The 16,308-nt window shown below is 39.8% G+C and overlaps 6 non-coding genes across 6 annotated transcripts; 4 read left to right on the top strand and 2 right to left on the bottom strand.

Annotated features, from left to right (window-relative positions):
- Positions 1 to 6,143: 6,143 nt before the first annotated feature.
- Positions 6,144 to 6,217, bottom strand: trnan-guu (transfer RNA asparagine (anticodon GUU)). The gene has a single exon. It is a non-coding gene; the product is annotated as a tRNA-Asn (tRNA).
- A 414-nt stretch (positions 6,218 to 6,631) lies between these two features.
- On the top strand, positions 6,632 to 6,704 carry trnak-cuu (transfer RNA lysine (anticodon CUU)). The gene has a single exon. It is a non-coding gene; the product is annotated as a tRNA-Lys (tRNA).
- Positions 6,705 to 10,204: 3,500 nt separating this feature from the next.
- trnaf-gaa (transfer RNA phenylalanine (anticodon GAA)) lies at positions 10,205 to 10,277 on the top strand. The gene has a single exon. It is a non-coding gene; the product is annotated as a tRNA-Phe (tRNA).
- A 135-nt stretch (positions 10,278 to 10,412) lies between these two features.
- trnan-guu (transfer RNA asparagine (anticodon GUU)) lies at positions 10,413 to 10,486 on the bottom strand. Its single transcript has one exon. It is a non-coding gene; the product is annotated as a tRNA-Asn (tRNA).
- Positions 10,487 to 10,898: 412 nt separating this feature from the next.
- On the top strand, positions 10,899 to 10,971 carry trnak-cuu (transfer RNA lysine (anticodon CUU)). The gene has a single exon. It is a non-coding gene; the product is annotated as a tRNA-Lys (tRNA).
- A 4,747-nt stretch (positions 10,972 to 15,718) lies between these two features.
- On the top strand, positions 15,719 to 15,829 carry trnal-caa (transfer RNA leucine (anticodon CAA)). The gene is made up of 2 exons: positions 15,719 to 15,756; positions 15,784 to 15,829. It is a non-coding gene; the product is annotated as a tRNA-Leu (tRNA).
- Positions 15,830 to 16,308: the final 479 nt, after the last annotated feature.

The following is a 16,308-nucleotide window of genomic DNA, read 5'->3' as shown; positions in this document are numbered from 1 at the left end:
ACCACTCCTATTCTACCCTCTACTAGAACCGCAAACATGACGTGCCTGACATAACCAGGTCCTGTAAATGACGTAACCACTGTGAAAAATGCATGGATGTGAACACAGCGCAAGCTGAAGCGCTCACACAGTGAAGTGTCTGCAGAGTTTGTAATGTTTTCTTGAAAGGCATATACACCCCGGGTATTCACAGGTACTGGGGCATCAATCCTTTTGAGAACAGATGAAGCAAGGCACCACGTTACATCCTTTTGTGTCGGCCACTTCCAGCCCACTTTGCATGGATGCAAAACACTGAGGAGCTCCTCTGGCAGGGCCGGTATGGTTTCTTCAGTTATGCCAGGGGAACACTTGCCTTCATACAAATTGACCTACTGTGCTGAGCTCAAGTTCAGAGTTGGTAAGCATTCTAGCATAGTGAATGCTGTGCATGTTTGGGGTTTTCTTTGGACAGTTCTGTTCCCACCTGTTTGCCCATTCATCTTGTGCCTTCTTTACCACATGCTTTGTAATATAAATGATGCTCACATTTGGACATGCTTCTTTTGCCACCTTAGCAAATTCTTCTGCTGTTTTGACAACAGCATGCTTTTGCAGAATGCGCCTCCAAACTGCACACTTTACTTTACCTCCAACTCCAGCAACAGGCCCCTTGCCGTGTAGTGTGGCAAAAAAGCTCCAATCAGTTCGATGCAGACTACAGTGTACATTGCTCGGCATGGTAAGGGTGGACAAGATGAATCTGTTTTTAAATTGGCTCGCAGCACCATCAGAAAAGATGTGCAAGTTAGAGATGTTGGCTGAAGTTGAGGCTTCATCAAGAATAGCCCGATTGTAGCAAACAACTGCAAATGTGTCAAGTTGCCTTTCATCACTGAGCACAACATAAGAAGTACTAACAGACTGAGCTGTGAGAACTGCTGGAAACAGAGGCACTCCTTCTGTTATCCAGGGAGCTCACATTATTTCAGCTTGCAAAGTTTTCTGAGAAATCTTCCTGAAGTATAGCTTCACATTCATTTCAATTCATCTTCAGTGTCTTGATTTGGTGAAGTTGCACCTTGGCAATAAAACTGTGGCTCTGCAGAATGGTGCGCTGGGTTTGAGCTCCTCCTTGGCATCGTGTAATGTTGACTCAAGCAGTTCCTTTTTATTGTTAGCCATCTATTGGTAGTAGTGTACAATTGTATCTTCATTATCATTGCCTTGTATTACCTGATTGATAGAACTAGCAAGGTCTTGGCATGTGTCACACTGGCCAAGGCAGCATTTCATCTGCCAGTTGCAAAGTGACCCAATGACCAGGAGATTTCCATTGGAGATATATTTGCAAACCTTTTTCAAACCATCTAGTAGCATCTCTGTGTTCTCATGGTAACGACAGACAGACAGGTTGAACGTGCACAGGGCGCAATGCTGCAGACTTTTTTTGATGTTCTGATTTTTACATCAGGATATTCATTCTTGAAGAGGCGGTGAGCTTCAAGAACCGTCATCAGGAGCACTTTTTTGTGCATTCTTTTTTTTGTGCATCCTCTCTTCTGATAGTGATGCAATCTTTTCATCCAGGCAGCTGACAGGACACACAATCAATCTCATAGAATGCACAAACCTGACATTCTGTTTCACTAAATTCAGCTCTTTGTGTGGAAGAGTGCTTATCTACCAGAGCCAAACCAAATTGAGTTTCCAGTTTCTTTACCACGACACTTTTCTTCCTGGGGCTCTTTGGAGGTGCCCGGTTTACTCCACTTACTGCCTTCCCTAGTGACTGAGCTGAAAAGAGAACTTTTGATGGTGAGTTTGTCAAATGATTCTCATTAAGTTGTGGTTCTGGTTCGTGTCATTTTGAAAGATTTCTCCTATACTTTCTCATTGTTTCTTTGCTCTTTTCTGCTTCCCTTTTCTTCCTCCCTATACTCCACTTGCATGCTTTCTGCTGCTCTCTGTTCCTCTGTTTCATCCCTACACTTTTCTCTTCTCACATCCTTGCATGATATGCACGCATTCTTTCTGCTGCAGGTACTGGAAGCATTTTCCAACTTTAATCTAGATAAAAGAAAAACGGAGGTCTGTTTCAGCCAATTAAAACACTGAATTCAATACTTCTTTCAGAGAAATTTTTCATGATCTTTACTTTTTAAAATATTCACAGTAAGTTGAGACAGCTGAGACTCTTATGGTATGAGAATCTGTAGCAGCGCAGACTGCACAACACTCTGTGACCACAAGAGAGAGTGAGAGAGAGTAATAAAATAATGCTCTTTAATCCAGAGCAGTGGTTCTTAACCTGGTGTCCTCAGAGACAGTCCAGGGGGTCCACAGGAAAATAAACTGGAAACTTTTCACTCAACATTAGCAATGTGCAAAATCAAAATGTTTGCTTCTTGAATGGATTTGATTTCACAAAGCTTATGATGGATCTGTTAACCTGCAGCTCTGATTTTAATATTTTACAATTAATAATTATTTATTCTGTGTAACAAAGCTACATAATCACAGCTGTGGCTAAGATTAATTGTTTGTGAGAAGGGAGAAGAGAGAGAAATAGCTGTGTTTGTACAAACTCAACACAAAGAAAACTATAAGCTATTTGTTTTTTGTGCTTGACAGAGAAGACTTATTTTTTGTTTTTTTTCTGAAAGGCAAAGAAACTGCATCAACTGAAAATGAGTTTAATCTTAAGAGCACTGCTTGGCTAGAAGTGGCTGCTGTGCCAAGGAAGACAATTTGCATAGAAAAGACACTTTGCATTGGCAGCACATGCTTCAGTGCTCTGGGAGTGTTTATAGCCCTGTGAGTTTAACACTTCATGATTGAGAGCTGCCCTTCATGGCAACAGAATCCACAACAACAATGACTTTTATCAGCATCTTCATCTGGGCACTTGTCATCTGCACTCAGGGTAAGAATCATTTAGAAAAACATGTTTTTTTTAATAAAAAAAATCTATTTGTGGGAAATTCCTTAATATATAAGCATTGAAAGTAAAACAGTCAAATTCAAAAAAAGGCTTGACAGTTAATGTGATTTAATCTTTTAATTCAATCATTTACTATAATTTTCTATTTTATTATTTTCACAATCCAGTGGACAGTATACTGTGACTCAGACTCCAGCAGTGAAATCTGTTCTCCCAGGAGACACAGTCGCTCTGAGCTGTAAAGTCAGCAGCGCAGTCCTTGCTAATAGCTACCTAGCCTGGTACCAACAGAAACCTGGAGAAGCTCCCAAACTCCTGATCTATGGTGCAAGTACCCTTCAGTCAGGGATCCCAACTCGTTTCAGTGGCAGTGGATCTGGGCCTGACTTCACTCTGACCATCAGTGGAGTCCAGGCTGAAGATGCAGGAGATTACTACTGTCAGATTTTACACTACCCCAGCAGTAGTGTTGTGTTCACACAGTGCTACACACCCGTACAAAAACCTCCCTCAGCTGGAGTGCAGGTGAACATTGTTCATTTTCTGATACTTAAATACAAGATGAAAATAAAGTAAAGCAAACATTTTGCTTCTCTTTCAGTAAATGTATATAAATAAATAAATTGCAAATTTAACCCTTTGCGGTCCATTGTCGGACTGGGTCCGACATTGCAATTATTCCTCACAGGTCCTTTGTTGGACTGGGTCCGACATCATTATAGCAACGCAATAAACGGGTGTTTAGTCGTTTTTTCTCCGGAAAAAGCAGAGAAAACCATTCAATTGCCGAGTGGTAGCGACAGGAGCCGACACAAGTCGGAAAAAAAAAAAAAAAAAAAGGCGTATTTCATGAATAGTCATACATGGTATCAGGTATCAGATAATGGGCGTCCATAATAAACAAGCTGGCTAAGTGCGTCAGCGCACTGAGACTATCATGGACATTTGCTGAACTTTTTTCAGATGTTATAGTAATAAAATAATGACTTGGATCGCATTATTGAGGAGTTTGGTGATAAAACGAGTGATCTGGAGATGATCGATCGGTATGTACGACTATTATTATTATTATTATTTATTTCTTACACAGCTGAACGTTATAGCAAACAAAAGGCTGGGGAGGGGCTGGAGATGCCTAGTGTGTGCTTTGTTGATATGCAGGGCCATTTAAACCCGTTTGACTGTGAAAAAAATACTTTTAAACAGCGCGTATAAAATTAACTGCGCGTGTGAAAATTAATTAGACCTGGCGTACCTGGCGTGCCTGGCGCGCGATTAATAAATGGACCGCAAAGGGTTAACTTCAAATTGTATTATTTATTTTTTTCATTTTACTCTTTTAATGATTCCACTTCATCAGCAACACATTCTATATACAAACAGAATGAAGTTTATTTTTTAAAACAATTGAACTGTATGCATATTGAGATTGATTTATTTATGATCCACTGGACAACATATTAAAAAAGAAGTCCAGCAAACAGCAAAGCCCAGTATTGCAGTGATGTGTAGTTACACTGTCTGACTCTGTGGAGTCCAGCTGGATATTTCTCATTGTGTCAATCTGATGTGTTTTAATGTATTTTGAAAACTAATATTAACAAATAAATGAATAACATTGAACTTGAACATATTGTTAAGATGAAAATCAACACACAAATTACTGTTAATTACAATGAACAAACCATGTCTTCTTTTGAAATAGAATGTTACACTTTATTCTTAATTACTGAAAGAAATGTTAATACTATAATGATATACCTCAGATTATAACTTATTATAATAAAAAATAATGTATCTAAATTTAAGTACAAATAAATAAATAAGCAATTAATAAATTCCTGAATGAATTCTTATGTTTTATTAAGGAGCAGCACATCAGCGTTATTGAAGGCAGTTTATTCTTCATTGTCTTGCCTCCTGTGTCATCCTTGTTACCCACCTGGTCTCCTTCATTCCTTATGTGTGCAGCAGCTCCCTGGCACACATGTCTCAACACTTATGGGCCAGTTCATTCTGAACAGGCAGATTTCTAATGCTGCCCCTCCTAGAGAGCAGGAAAGCACTGAGAGGCTAAACATAAAACTACAGGAAGGATAATCTAACTGTACTGTGAGTCACCCAACCCTATCAAGTCCCACCTGTGTTCACAGCTCAGATCTCATAGAACTGTCTGTGACACTTATTGAAACAGAAGTGCAGCGCTTAGAACACATATACAAATAGAAATAATCCACTCTTCTATTAAACTGTGGACTTAGTGTTTGATTGAATCCCTCTGTGTTTGTATAGCCTGGAAACAGGCATCAGTGCCCTGCCAAGCTACACACAGTGCATCATTCACACTGACCACAAGAGGGAGCTAGAGCACCACTGCTGTCCATAATGTAATAACACAGTAATAAGACAATTGAAATAGGCAGCATTTACCTGCCCAGTCAGCCCAGTTTTCCCTTTAACACAAGGCTCACAGAGTCATCTAAACACTTGTGTGGTCTGTCTGGACAAAGGAGCTGCTTACTGTGAGTGTGGAGTAGTGGTTAGGGCTCTGGACTCCTGACCGGAAGGTTGTTGGTTTAATCCCCAGTAGGGGACAAGGGTGGATAAATAGAAAGGCCATATATATAGATTTCCAGTTGGAGCTTTAAGGATTAGAAATATGTGGGGAAATAGCACCGCCTGCAGAAAGAAAATCTTACAGCACCTGGTATTGCCAGGAAGTCTCCTGTCCAAGCTTTTGCTCAGCTTCCGAGATCAGATGAGGGCGGGTGTTCTCAAGGTGGTACAGCCATAAGCGAAGGAGCATGGTGGTTTAGTTTCTTTGATTGTAACTATCATAACATATCAAATACTGACATTATTATATTTGGAGGAAAACAGTCAGTTGATATAAATGATATGTGGTCCAGTTACCATACCAGGTACCTATTGCTGTTGTTTTTCAGCTCTGATGACTGGTGCTGAACTGAGCAACCAAGAACTCCAGAAAAATCGTACATTCTTATACTGGACCATGCAAATACACAGGTACAGTGAACTTATTGAACAAGCCGAAAGAGCTCAGTTGGGAGAGCGTTAAACTGAAGATCTAAAGGTCCCTGGTGTTTTGTATTATTTTGAACGAAAAAAACAGAGCACATTTATTCTTCAGCGTAATTGGATGAAATAACAGCGTATCAGAGTGCCATTTTCTAATGTGATTAAGAAATGCAAAACGCATCGTCCCTGGGTGGTCTTGAACCACCAACCTTTCGGTTAACAACCGAACGCGCTAACCGATTGCGCCACAGAGACCAACCTGTTAAGCCGCCAAAGCATACGGGAGTGATTAGCAAGGCGAGATGCTGCAGAACGTGATCGAGGGAGCAGAACACAGCAGAACCTGAGATCACATCTAAGATGAAAGCAAGATGGGGCAGGAAAGTCTATGTAATCCTTTATGGCAGCACAGCATATGTCGTTTTGTTAGATAACACCCTGGGAGACAACAGAGCAGTGTGTGTAAATAGCTACAATGGAAACCATATACTTACGACTTAATTTTGATACAGAACTGTGGTCATGTGTAATCTGTTTTCATTATGATAATAAAGCTAGAGTTCAGTGGATTATATTTGGAATCTTTGGTTCTGTCATTCAGTATATTCTCAAATAAGATGACAAATTAATAGCTCAGTTGATTACAGTGAAAGTACCATGCACCAGTCAGCCCGGCAAGCTCAGTCGGTAGAGCATGAGACTCTTAATCTCAGGGTCGTGGGTTCGAGCCCCACGTTGGGCGTCCTTTTTAAATACAAATTGAAGATGTTTCTTCGAGACAACGGAGCAATGTCTGATTCTGTTCACATTGTATACAGTATTGCAACAAAATTACTTATTGGTCATTGTCAAATAGCAATTGCTATTGTAAAATGCATGCATCGTTTATAGCTATAACGATATTGAAATAAATAATCTAACTTTTTGGGTTGACTTCAATCCGATTCTTTTTTTTTACAATTGTCTTAACATCATTCATGGAGCAACAGTTGGTATGTGCGTAAACCCAATCGGGCCTTGATACGAGAACCCTAGTGTGTGCTGAAATAAATAATGCGGTTTTCTACATTAACAAATGCAGCTTATCAGAATGCCGAGTGGTCTAAGGCGCCAGATTCAAGGACTCTGTCTTTCCAAAGAATTTTGTGTTCTGGTCTCTGAATGGAGGCGTGGGTTCAAATCCCACTTTTGACAGTTCAATTTTACGTATTTTTAAAAAGAATACATTTCTTTATTTTACTATAAAAGATTGTTTTAAGGAAATCAACAGCTGATACCAAACTGTTGTCAGCACTCAATACCATTTTAATTTCCATTTTAAATCAGACTAAAATAGTGTTCCTAACACAAATTGCATTTTTGTTTTAAACAGACTACCTGTTAACGTCACTGAAAAATATTTTGTTTCCAAACATGTTATTTAACTTGATTGTTTTAATATTCCAAATAACATATTACTTGAAAAACATCGTCTACCACTGGATCATGGTCTCAGGCTGGGATGCGAACCATTGAGAACAGTATAAACAATCTATTACTAGACGCAGCTTACAGGAGAAATGCCCTCGTTTAACATGCTAGGATGATCGACTTCGGCATTCTCCAACTGCTGTTTACATTTTCTAACACGTTATGAGGAAGAAAAATATTTTGTGTCCAAACATGTGTTATTTAGTTTGATTGTTTTAATATTCCACATAACATATTACTTTGAAAAACATAATATATTTTTTAATACAGTCCTATTTGAGTATTTAAAATATGGTTATATTCAAATGCCAGCAACGGTGTGCTAATTTAACGAAGCGCCTAACGCCGCTCGGAACGTTCGCATTTTTAAATCCTAACGGTCTCTGCTCAGCTGAGTGGAATGTTCACGAGCCGGTTGCCTAGCAGCGTCTCCCCCTCCTTCTCTGCCCCGCCCTCTCGCCCTCTCTCGTTGCTCCAGCTAGGAGTTCAAATTTAGCTTCGTTATATTAGCGCAACTCTTTACTAACTTTTACAAATTAGCTTATTAGGGGCTTCGTGTTTTTAAGATGGTTCAAGTGCAGTCCGGGCAGACTGACTGGAACATCATTACAGTATACCGCACTGCGCTCAGCTTTGTGTGGCGGCTGATACACAAAATAATGAACGACTGTTCATTATTTTGTGGCATACAAACATTTTCAAGATCGCAGTGGTGGTAATGTCACGGGTGTCGAATGTGTTGATTATTATTTTATTCAGTATTATCACTTATGATTTTTGAATTTTAATTGGATTGGTTTTCCTTTTTTTGCATAGTTTGTTTATTTGAATTATTGTTTAATTTTTGAGCGTTAGATGCATTTTAATGTGTATTTGTTCACTTAACCATACGTCATCCACTCTCTGGTCCAGACCTCCTCTTAGGGCTCCTGTCAAGACGCCTGTTTGGGCAGCCCTCTCCATAGGGTGCTGCGCTTCAGCTGAAGTCCTCAGGAGAGATCCTGATATCCTGACATATTATTATTATTATTATTATTATTATTATTATTATTATTATTATTTATTTCTTAGCAGACGCCCTTATCCAGGGCGACTTACAATCGCAAGCAAATACAAATACATTCAAGTGTTACAATATAAGTCATACAATAAGAAGTATGGACATAAACCACGAACGCAAAGGTTCTTGTCAGTACCTCTTTTCAAATGTCTTCAATCACCAAGTTCCGCAGTCCTCCCAGAGTGAGTCCACGAAAAAAAATAACAAAACAAAACTGACACTCCGTGCACAAAAAAAAAAACCCAACCACTCGCTGTCTAATCTCGTCCTCTTTATTTTCGTTTATTTCCCTCGGCTTCTCTCTCTTTCCTATTCCGGTATCTCCTCGTTCCATGCTCCCAGTCTCTTAGTTCCTCACCCTTTTAATACCTCAAAGCCCTTTTAATTCCAGGTGTGTACAGGTACCTGCAATTGTTTGGGGCGGGACCTGAGGTCCGAGTGCACCGTGCTTGTGATAAACAAAACAAAAAAATACTTTAATTACGAACTCCGTTTCACCCGTGCACCAAACAAAATAGACAAATAACAATCAACACAGCAAAAAACACAGTGCAAACATTAGATGAGAAAAGCCCCTTTGTGCCAGTGCACATTCAGAGGAGACGCGCTGAGAGAATCCGTCTTCTGTGTCACTCAGTACTGCCAGCTTTTCCCTATTGGTGATATATTGGTCAGCATAGCTGCTTTCCAAGTAATTGACCAGAGACGATTCCCAGCCAGTACAACTGTGTTTATGCCCACGTTTCAAATAATGAAATTTATAAAAGCAAATCGCATTGTTTTATGTTTTCTTTACTTTTAAAGCTGAGAATCAAACACACTTCCGACAACTTAATAGCCCTGCTGGCTACGAACACGTATTGAGTCGGCTGTTTCCCATGACCCTGGTGATACCGAGTGTTTTCCTAGTATCAGCGTCGGCATTACCATGTGTTTGGCATGCTTGCTGTACACTCTAGCATTGCATAATAAGCAGGCATTACTCCAGGACTTCGTGGCGCAACGGTAGCGCGTCTGACTCCAGATCAGTAGGTTGCATGTTCAAATCACATCGAGGTCAAAGACGCCTTTGTTTTTATTCTGCACTATTTCATTTTTTAACGTGTTTGAATTTGACTGTTTCCGGACATTTATTTATACAATTTAGCCTACACAACATATTGATTGTATAGCGATCAAACAGAGATTTATTGTATTGCGATTCATTTTTATGTTTCATTTGATACAGCACAATAAATTAAAGTGAATCCGAAATTACTGTTGACCAGTCTTCATTAACACAGTTGGGTAATAAAGTCATATTAACACTTCCTTGCATGAGATAGAGAACATAGCTATAGAAATACTAGTTTTGAAGAAATTTAAAGTACAGCAAGTAATGATTGGTACCTTTAAGCTTAACAGACCTTTAAGAATTAACAACGACTTTCAATGTACACGTTTTAGAGCTCAGCGTTTGTTGAGGCAGTTCAAGCGCTGCACTTTCAGGCAGCCAGTTCCAGTGTTTGCCTTTTGGACTTACTCTGGAAGGAATACAAAAAAAAAAAAAAAACATTTGTTGAGAACCGCATTTGGGAGAAAACAACAGTTTCGAAACGCATTTGTAAAGGCATCGGATTCTATTATGGTGTTGCCGAGCTGTTGAACGTTTCTCATTACAGGTTTACTGGATTGCCAAAAAGAATGCTACCTCGAAACACTTGTCTTGTCAAGCTGAAATAGCTCAGTTGGGAGAGCGTTAGACTGAAGATCTAAAGGTCCCTGGTTCGATCCCGGGTTTCGGCAAACAACAAGACGATATTTGTTTTGTATTATTTTGAACTACAAAAAAAGAGCACATTTATCCTACAGCGTAATTGGATGAAATAACAGCGTATCAGAGTGCCATTTTCTAATGTGATTAAGAAATGCAAAAAGCATCGCCCCTGGGTGGGCTTGAACCACCAACCTTTCGGTTAACAGCCGAACGCGCTAACCGATTGCGCCACAGAGACCAACCTGTTAAGCCGCCAAAGCATACGGGAGTGATTAGCAAGGCGAGATGCTGCAGAACGTGATCGAGGGAGCAGAAAACAGCAGAACCTGAGATCACATCTAAGATGAAAGCAAGATGGGGCAGGAAAGTCTATGTAATCCTTTATGGCAGCACAGCATATGTCGTTTTGTTAGATAACACCCTGGGAGACAACAGAGCAGTGTGTGTAAATAGCTACAATGGAAACCATATACTTACGACTTAATTTTGATACAGAACTGTGGTCATGTGTAATCTGTTTTCATTATGATAATAAAGCTAGAGTTCAGTGGATTATATTTGGAATCTTTGGTTGTCATTCAGTATATTCTCAAATAAGATGACAAATTAATAGCTCAGTTGGTTACAGTGAAAGTACCATGCACCAGTCAGCCTGGCTAGCTCAGTCGGTAGAGTATGAGACTCTTAATCTCAGGGTCGTGGGTTCGAGCCCCACGTTGGGCGTCCTTTTTAAATACAAATTGAAGATGTTTCTTCGAGACAACGGAGCAATGTCTGATTCTGTTCACATTGTATACAGTATTGCAACAAAATTACTTATTGGTCATTGTCAAATAGCAATTGCTGTTGTAAAATGCATGCATCGTTTATAGCTATAACGATATTGAAATAAATAATCTAACTTTTTGGGCTGACTTCAATCCGATTCTTTTTTTTACAATTGTCTTAACATCATTCATGGAGCAACAGTTGGTATGTGCGTAAACCCAATCGGGCCTTGATACGAGAACCCTAGTGTGTGCTGAAATAAATAATGCGGTTTTCTACATTAACAAATGCAGCTTATCAGAATGCCGAGTGGTCTAAGGCGCCAGACTCAAGGACTCTGTCTTTCCAAAGAATTTTGTGTTCTGGTCTCTGAATGGAGGCGTGGGTTCAAATCCCACTTTTGACAGTTCAATTTTACGTATTTTTAAATAGAATACATTTCTTTATTTTACTAGAAAAGATTGTTTTAAGGAAATCAACAGCTGATACCAAACTGTTGTCAGCAATCAATACCATTTTAATTTCCATTTTAAATCCGAATAAAATAGTGTTCCTAACACAAATTGCATTTTTGTTGTAAACAGACTACTTGTTAACCTCACTGAAAATATTTTGTGTCCAAACATGTGTTATTTAACTTGATTGTTTTAATATTCCAAATAACATATTACTTTGAAAAACATCTCCGTCGGCCACTGGATCGTGGTCTCAGACTGGGATGCGGACCATTGAGAACAGTATAAACGATCTATTACTGGAAGTAGCTTACATGAGAAATGCCCTCGTTTAACATGCTAGGATGATCCCTACCGTATGCTGTGGTGGTTTAACAGGTTGGTCTCTGTGGCGCAATCGGTTAGCGCGTTCGGCTGTTAACCGGAAGGTTGGTGGTTCAAGCCCCCCCAGTGACGATGCTTTTTGCATTTCTTAATCACATTAGAAAATGGCATTCTGATAAGTTGTTATTTCTTCCATTTACACTGAAGAAAAAAATATGCTTTGTTTGTTAGTTCAAAATAAAAACAGTTTTGTTGTTTGCCGAAACCCGGGATCAAACCAGGGACCTTTAGATCTTCAGTTTAACGCGGTGCCAACTGCGCTATTTCGACTTGACAAAGCTAGTGTTTCGAGATAGCATTCTTTTTGTCGATCGCCTTTTTGTCAGTCCAGTAAACCTGTGTATTATGAGAAACGTTCAACAGCTCGGAAACACCATAATAGAATCCTGACAAGCTGCGTTTGTTACTGTAGAAAACCGCATTATTTATTTCAGCACAGTCTAGGTTTGTCTATTGTATCAAGGCCCAATTGGGTTTAATACGCACATACCAACTGTTGCTCCATGAAAGATGTAATGACAATTGTAAAAAAAAGAGACGGATTGAGCCAACCCAAAAAAGTAAGATTATTTATTTCAATATCGTTATAGGTGTAAATAATGCACTCATTTTACAATAGCAATTGCTATATGACAGTGACCAATAACTAATTTTGTTGCAATCCTGTATACAATGTGAACAGAATCAGACATTGATCAGTTGCCTCGAAGAAACTTCTACAATTTGTGTTTAAAAAGGATGCCCAACGTGGGGCTCGAACCAACTACCCTGAGCTTGAGAGTCTCACGCACTACTGACTGAGCTAGCCAGGCTGACTGATGGCAAATTCTTTCACTCTAACCAACTGAGCTATTAATTTGTCGTCTCAGAATACTGAAAACAGATTCCAAATATAATCCACTGAACGTCACCAGAAACAGCTTTGATGACACAAAGTCGTATGACACGAACCCTAAGAATGATATTCCAGATTCATTGTCGCTTAGAAACAACTGCAGCCTCCCTGCCTCAATACAAATACCAATACAAAAATCGAATTACATGTATTTAGTCTACAGGAACCAGGGACTGAGGCAGATAGGTAAGTTCCTGCTTCAAGTAATTTTTAAATTAACTCCATTCAGTTCCATTATAAGGTGGTGTTTGAATCAGCTGAGTTAGTGTGTGATTAGTACCAGGTGAGTGGTTAAATTGATTAGAAGTTGATTTGCTATTTGATTGGTTTCCACACAGTTTAGTTGGTTCTTTTGCCATGCAGTTGTTATATATATATATATATATATATATATATATATATATATATATATATATATATATATATATACTACCGGTCAAAAGTTTTAGAACACCTCAATTTTTCCAGTTTTTATTGAAATTTACGCAGTTTAATGTCTCAATGTACTCTGAAATTAAAGCATAGAACAAATAAGCAATTGGAATTAACAAAGAAATCATGGAATCGTTTTGTTTAACAAAATTTAATCTAAATTTTTGACTCATCAAAGTAGCCACCTTTTGCAGATATAACAGCCGAACACACTCGTGGCATTCTTTCTACAATGGAAATCAAATATTGTTCGGAAAGTTCTTCCCAACACTGTTGCAGAAGTTCCCACAAATGTGTTGCACTTGTAGGTTGCTTTGCTTTCACCCTTCTGTCCAGTTCATCTCAAACCAGCTCGATGGGGTTTAAGTCTGGAGACTGTGCTGGCCATTCCATGATTTGAGGCCTACCGTCTTGTTCTTTTCTTCTAAGGTAGTTCTGATATAGCCTGGAGGTATGTTTTGGGTCATTATCTTGCTGTAGGATGAACCCCTGACCAACTAGGCGTATACCAGAGGGTATTGCATGGCGCTGCAAAATGCTGTGGTAGCAGTTTTGGTTCAGGGTGCCACTCACTCTGTGCAAGTCGCCGACTCTGGATCCAGCACAAGAGCCCCAGACCATCACACTTCCTCCTCCATGTTTGACAGTTGGTGTCACACACCGCGGAACCATCCTTTCGCCTACTCGACGGCGTACAAAAACCCTGCGTGATGAACCAAAGATTTCAAATTTTGATTCATCGGTCCATAAGACCTTCTTCCAGTCTTCAGTATTATTATTATTATTTATTTCTTAGCAGACGCCCTTATCCAGGGCGACTTACAATTGTTACAAGATATCACATTATTTCACATTATTTTACATACAATTACCCATTTATACAGTTGGGTTTTTACTGGTGCAATCTAGGTAAAGTACCTTGCTCAAGGGTACAACAGCAGTGTACCCCACTGGGGATTGAACCCACAACCCTCTGGTCTAGAGTCCAGAGCCCTAACCACTACTCCACACTGCTGCCCAGTAGTCCACTGCCGGTGCTTCATGGCCCAGGCAAGCCTCTTTTTCTTATTTTGCCATCTTAGCAATGGCTTTCTTACTGCCGCTCGACCTATCAAGCTGTGCTTGAAGCTGTTGTCCTGTGAGCCGCCTATCATGCAAGCTGTTGACTCTCAGAAACTTGTCTTCTGATTCTGTTGTGGCTTTGGGTCTGCCAGACCTCTTCCTGTCAGAGTTTCCTCCAGTTTCCAAGTGCCTTTTGATGGTGTAGGAAACTGTACTCACTGACACCTTGGCTTTCTTTGCAATTTCTCTAAAGGAAAGACCTACAATTTTAAGGGTTATAATGGTCTGTCTGTCTTCCTTTGTTAATTGCCTTTTTCTCACCATTATGAGAGCAGTATACTACTTCCTGCAGTACAATACTGTCCAAATAATGCTTAAGAGGGTGTAGTAACACAGTCTGTTCCAACACTGCTTTTATACAGACAGAGGGTTTGTAAGTAATCAACAAAAGTTGGGACACCTGTAGGAATTGTTAGCATCAACTTTCAAGGGTTAATTTACTTCCATTGCTGCAGAACAGCTGTAAGTTGTTAACCCATTACTTGTTCCCTGAAAAAGGCCTTTTTGTATAACTCTGAAATGTACATTATTTTTCAGTTTTTGGTAACCTAAACTTTTTTTTTAACCTCTGGCAGTTTACCGCTTACCTTTGTACCATTTCAGGTTATTCACTGGACTTGAACTGCTTAAATTTCAATAAAAACTGGAAAAATGGGGGTGTTCTAAAACTTTTGACCGGTAGTGTATACAAAAAAATATTTACAGAATGATGCAAATGTATTTGACTCTATTCACATCCCCTCACATTTAAAATCCTCCACATGCTGGGTGCCTCTCAACTCAGATTAAGGTTGATACTGTATAAATGCAGAACCAATCGTTCCAGATGGATGAGACCATTCATTTTTAAATACATGTAATTCGATTTTTGTATTGGTATTATTTGTATTGAGGCAGGGAGGCTGCAGTTGTTTCTAAGCGACAGTGAATCTGGAATAACATTCTTAGGGTTCGTGACATTCGACTTTGTGTCATCAAAGCTGTTTCTGGTGACGTCCAGTGGATTATATTTGGAATCTTTTGGTTCTGTCGTTGTCACTTACAGTATTTTCTCAAATAACACAAATTAATAGCTCAGTTGGTTAGAGTGAAAGAAACCTCCACCAGTCAGCCCGGTTAGCTCAGTCGGTAGCGCATGTGACTCTTAATCTCAGGGTCGTGGGATACTGGTCACTGTCATATAGCAATTGCTATTGTAAAATGCGTGCATTGTTTATAGCTATAATGATATTGAAATAAATAATCTTACTTTTTTGGGTTGGCTTCAATCCGTTTCTTTTTTACAGCAGTCATTACACCATTCATGGAGCATCAGTTGGTATGTGCGTAATAAACCCAATCGGGCCTTGATACAATAAACCCTAGTCTGTGATGAAATAAATAACACGGTTTTCTGGTGTAATAAATGCAGCTTGTCAGGATGGCTGAGCGGTCTAAGGCGCCAGACTCAAGGACTCTGTCTTTCCAAAGAATTGTGTGTTCTGGTCTCTGAATGGAGGTGTGGGTTCAAATCCCACTTCTGACAGTTCAATTTTACTTATTTTTAAAAGGAATAAATGTGTTCATTTTACATTGGTGTCAGTGTGTGTGTGTGTGTCTGTGTGCGTATGGTGTGTGTGGGTGTGTGCGTATGGTGTCTGTGTGTGTGAGTGTGTGTGTCTGTCTGTGTGTGTGAGTGTGTGTGAGTGTGTGTGTATGTGTGAGTGTGTGTGTTTGCGTGCGTGTGTGTCAGTGTGAGTGTGTGTTTGCGTGCGTGTGTGTCAGTCTGTGTGTGTGTGTGCTTGTGAGTGTGTGTGTGTGCGTGCATGCGTGTGTGTGTGTGTGTGTCTGTCTGAGTATGAGTGCGTGTGTGTGTGTGTGCAGTGAGTCTGTGTGTTTGTGTGTGTGTGTGTGTGTGTCTCTGTCTGTGTGTGTGTGTGTTTGTGAGTGTGTGTGTCTGTGTGCATGTGTGTGCGTGCGTGTGTGTGTGTGCGTACGTGTGGTGTGTGTGTGAGTCTGTCTGTC

This window comes from Acipenser ruthenus, chromosome 32, assembly GCF_902713425.1.
Source record: "Acipenser ruthenus chromosome 32, fAciRut3.2 maternal haplotype, whole genome shotgun sequence".
NCBI classification, from domain to species: Eukaryota; Metazoa; Chordata; class Actinopteri; order Acipenseriformes; family Acipenseridae; genus Acipenser; species Acipenser ruthenus.
The sequence above is the reverse complement of the archived record's forward strand: the minus strand, read 5'-3'. Positions and strand labels throughout refer to the sequence as shown.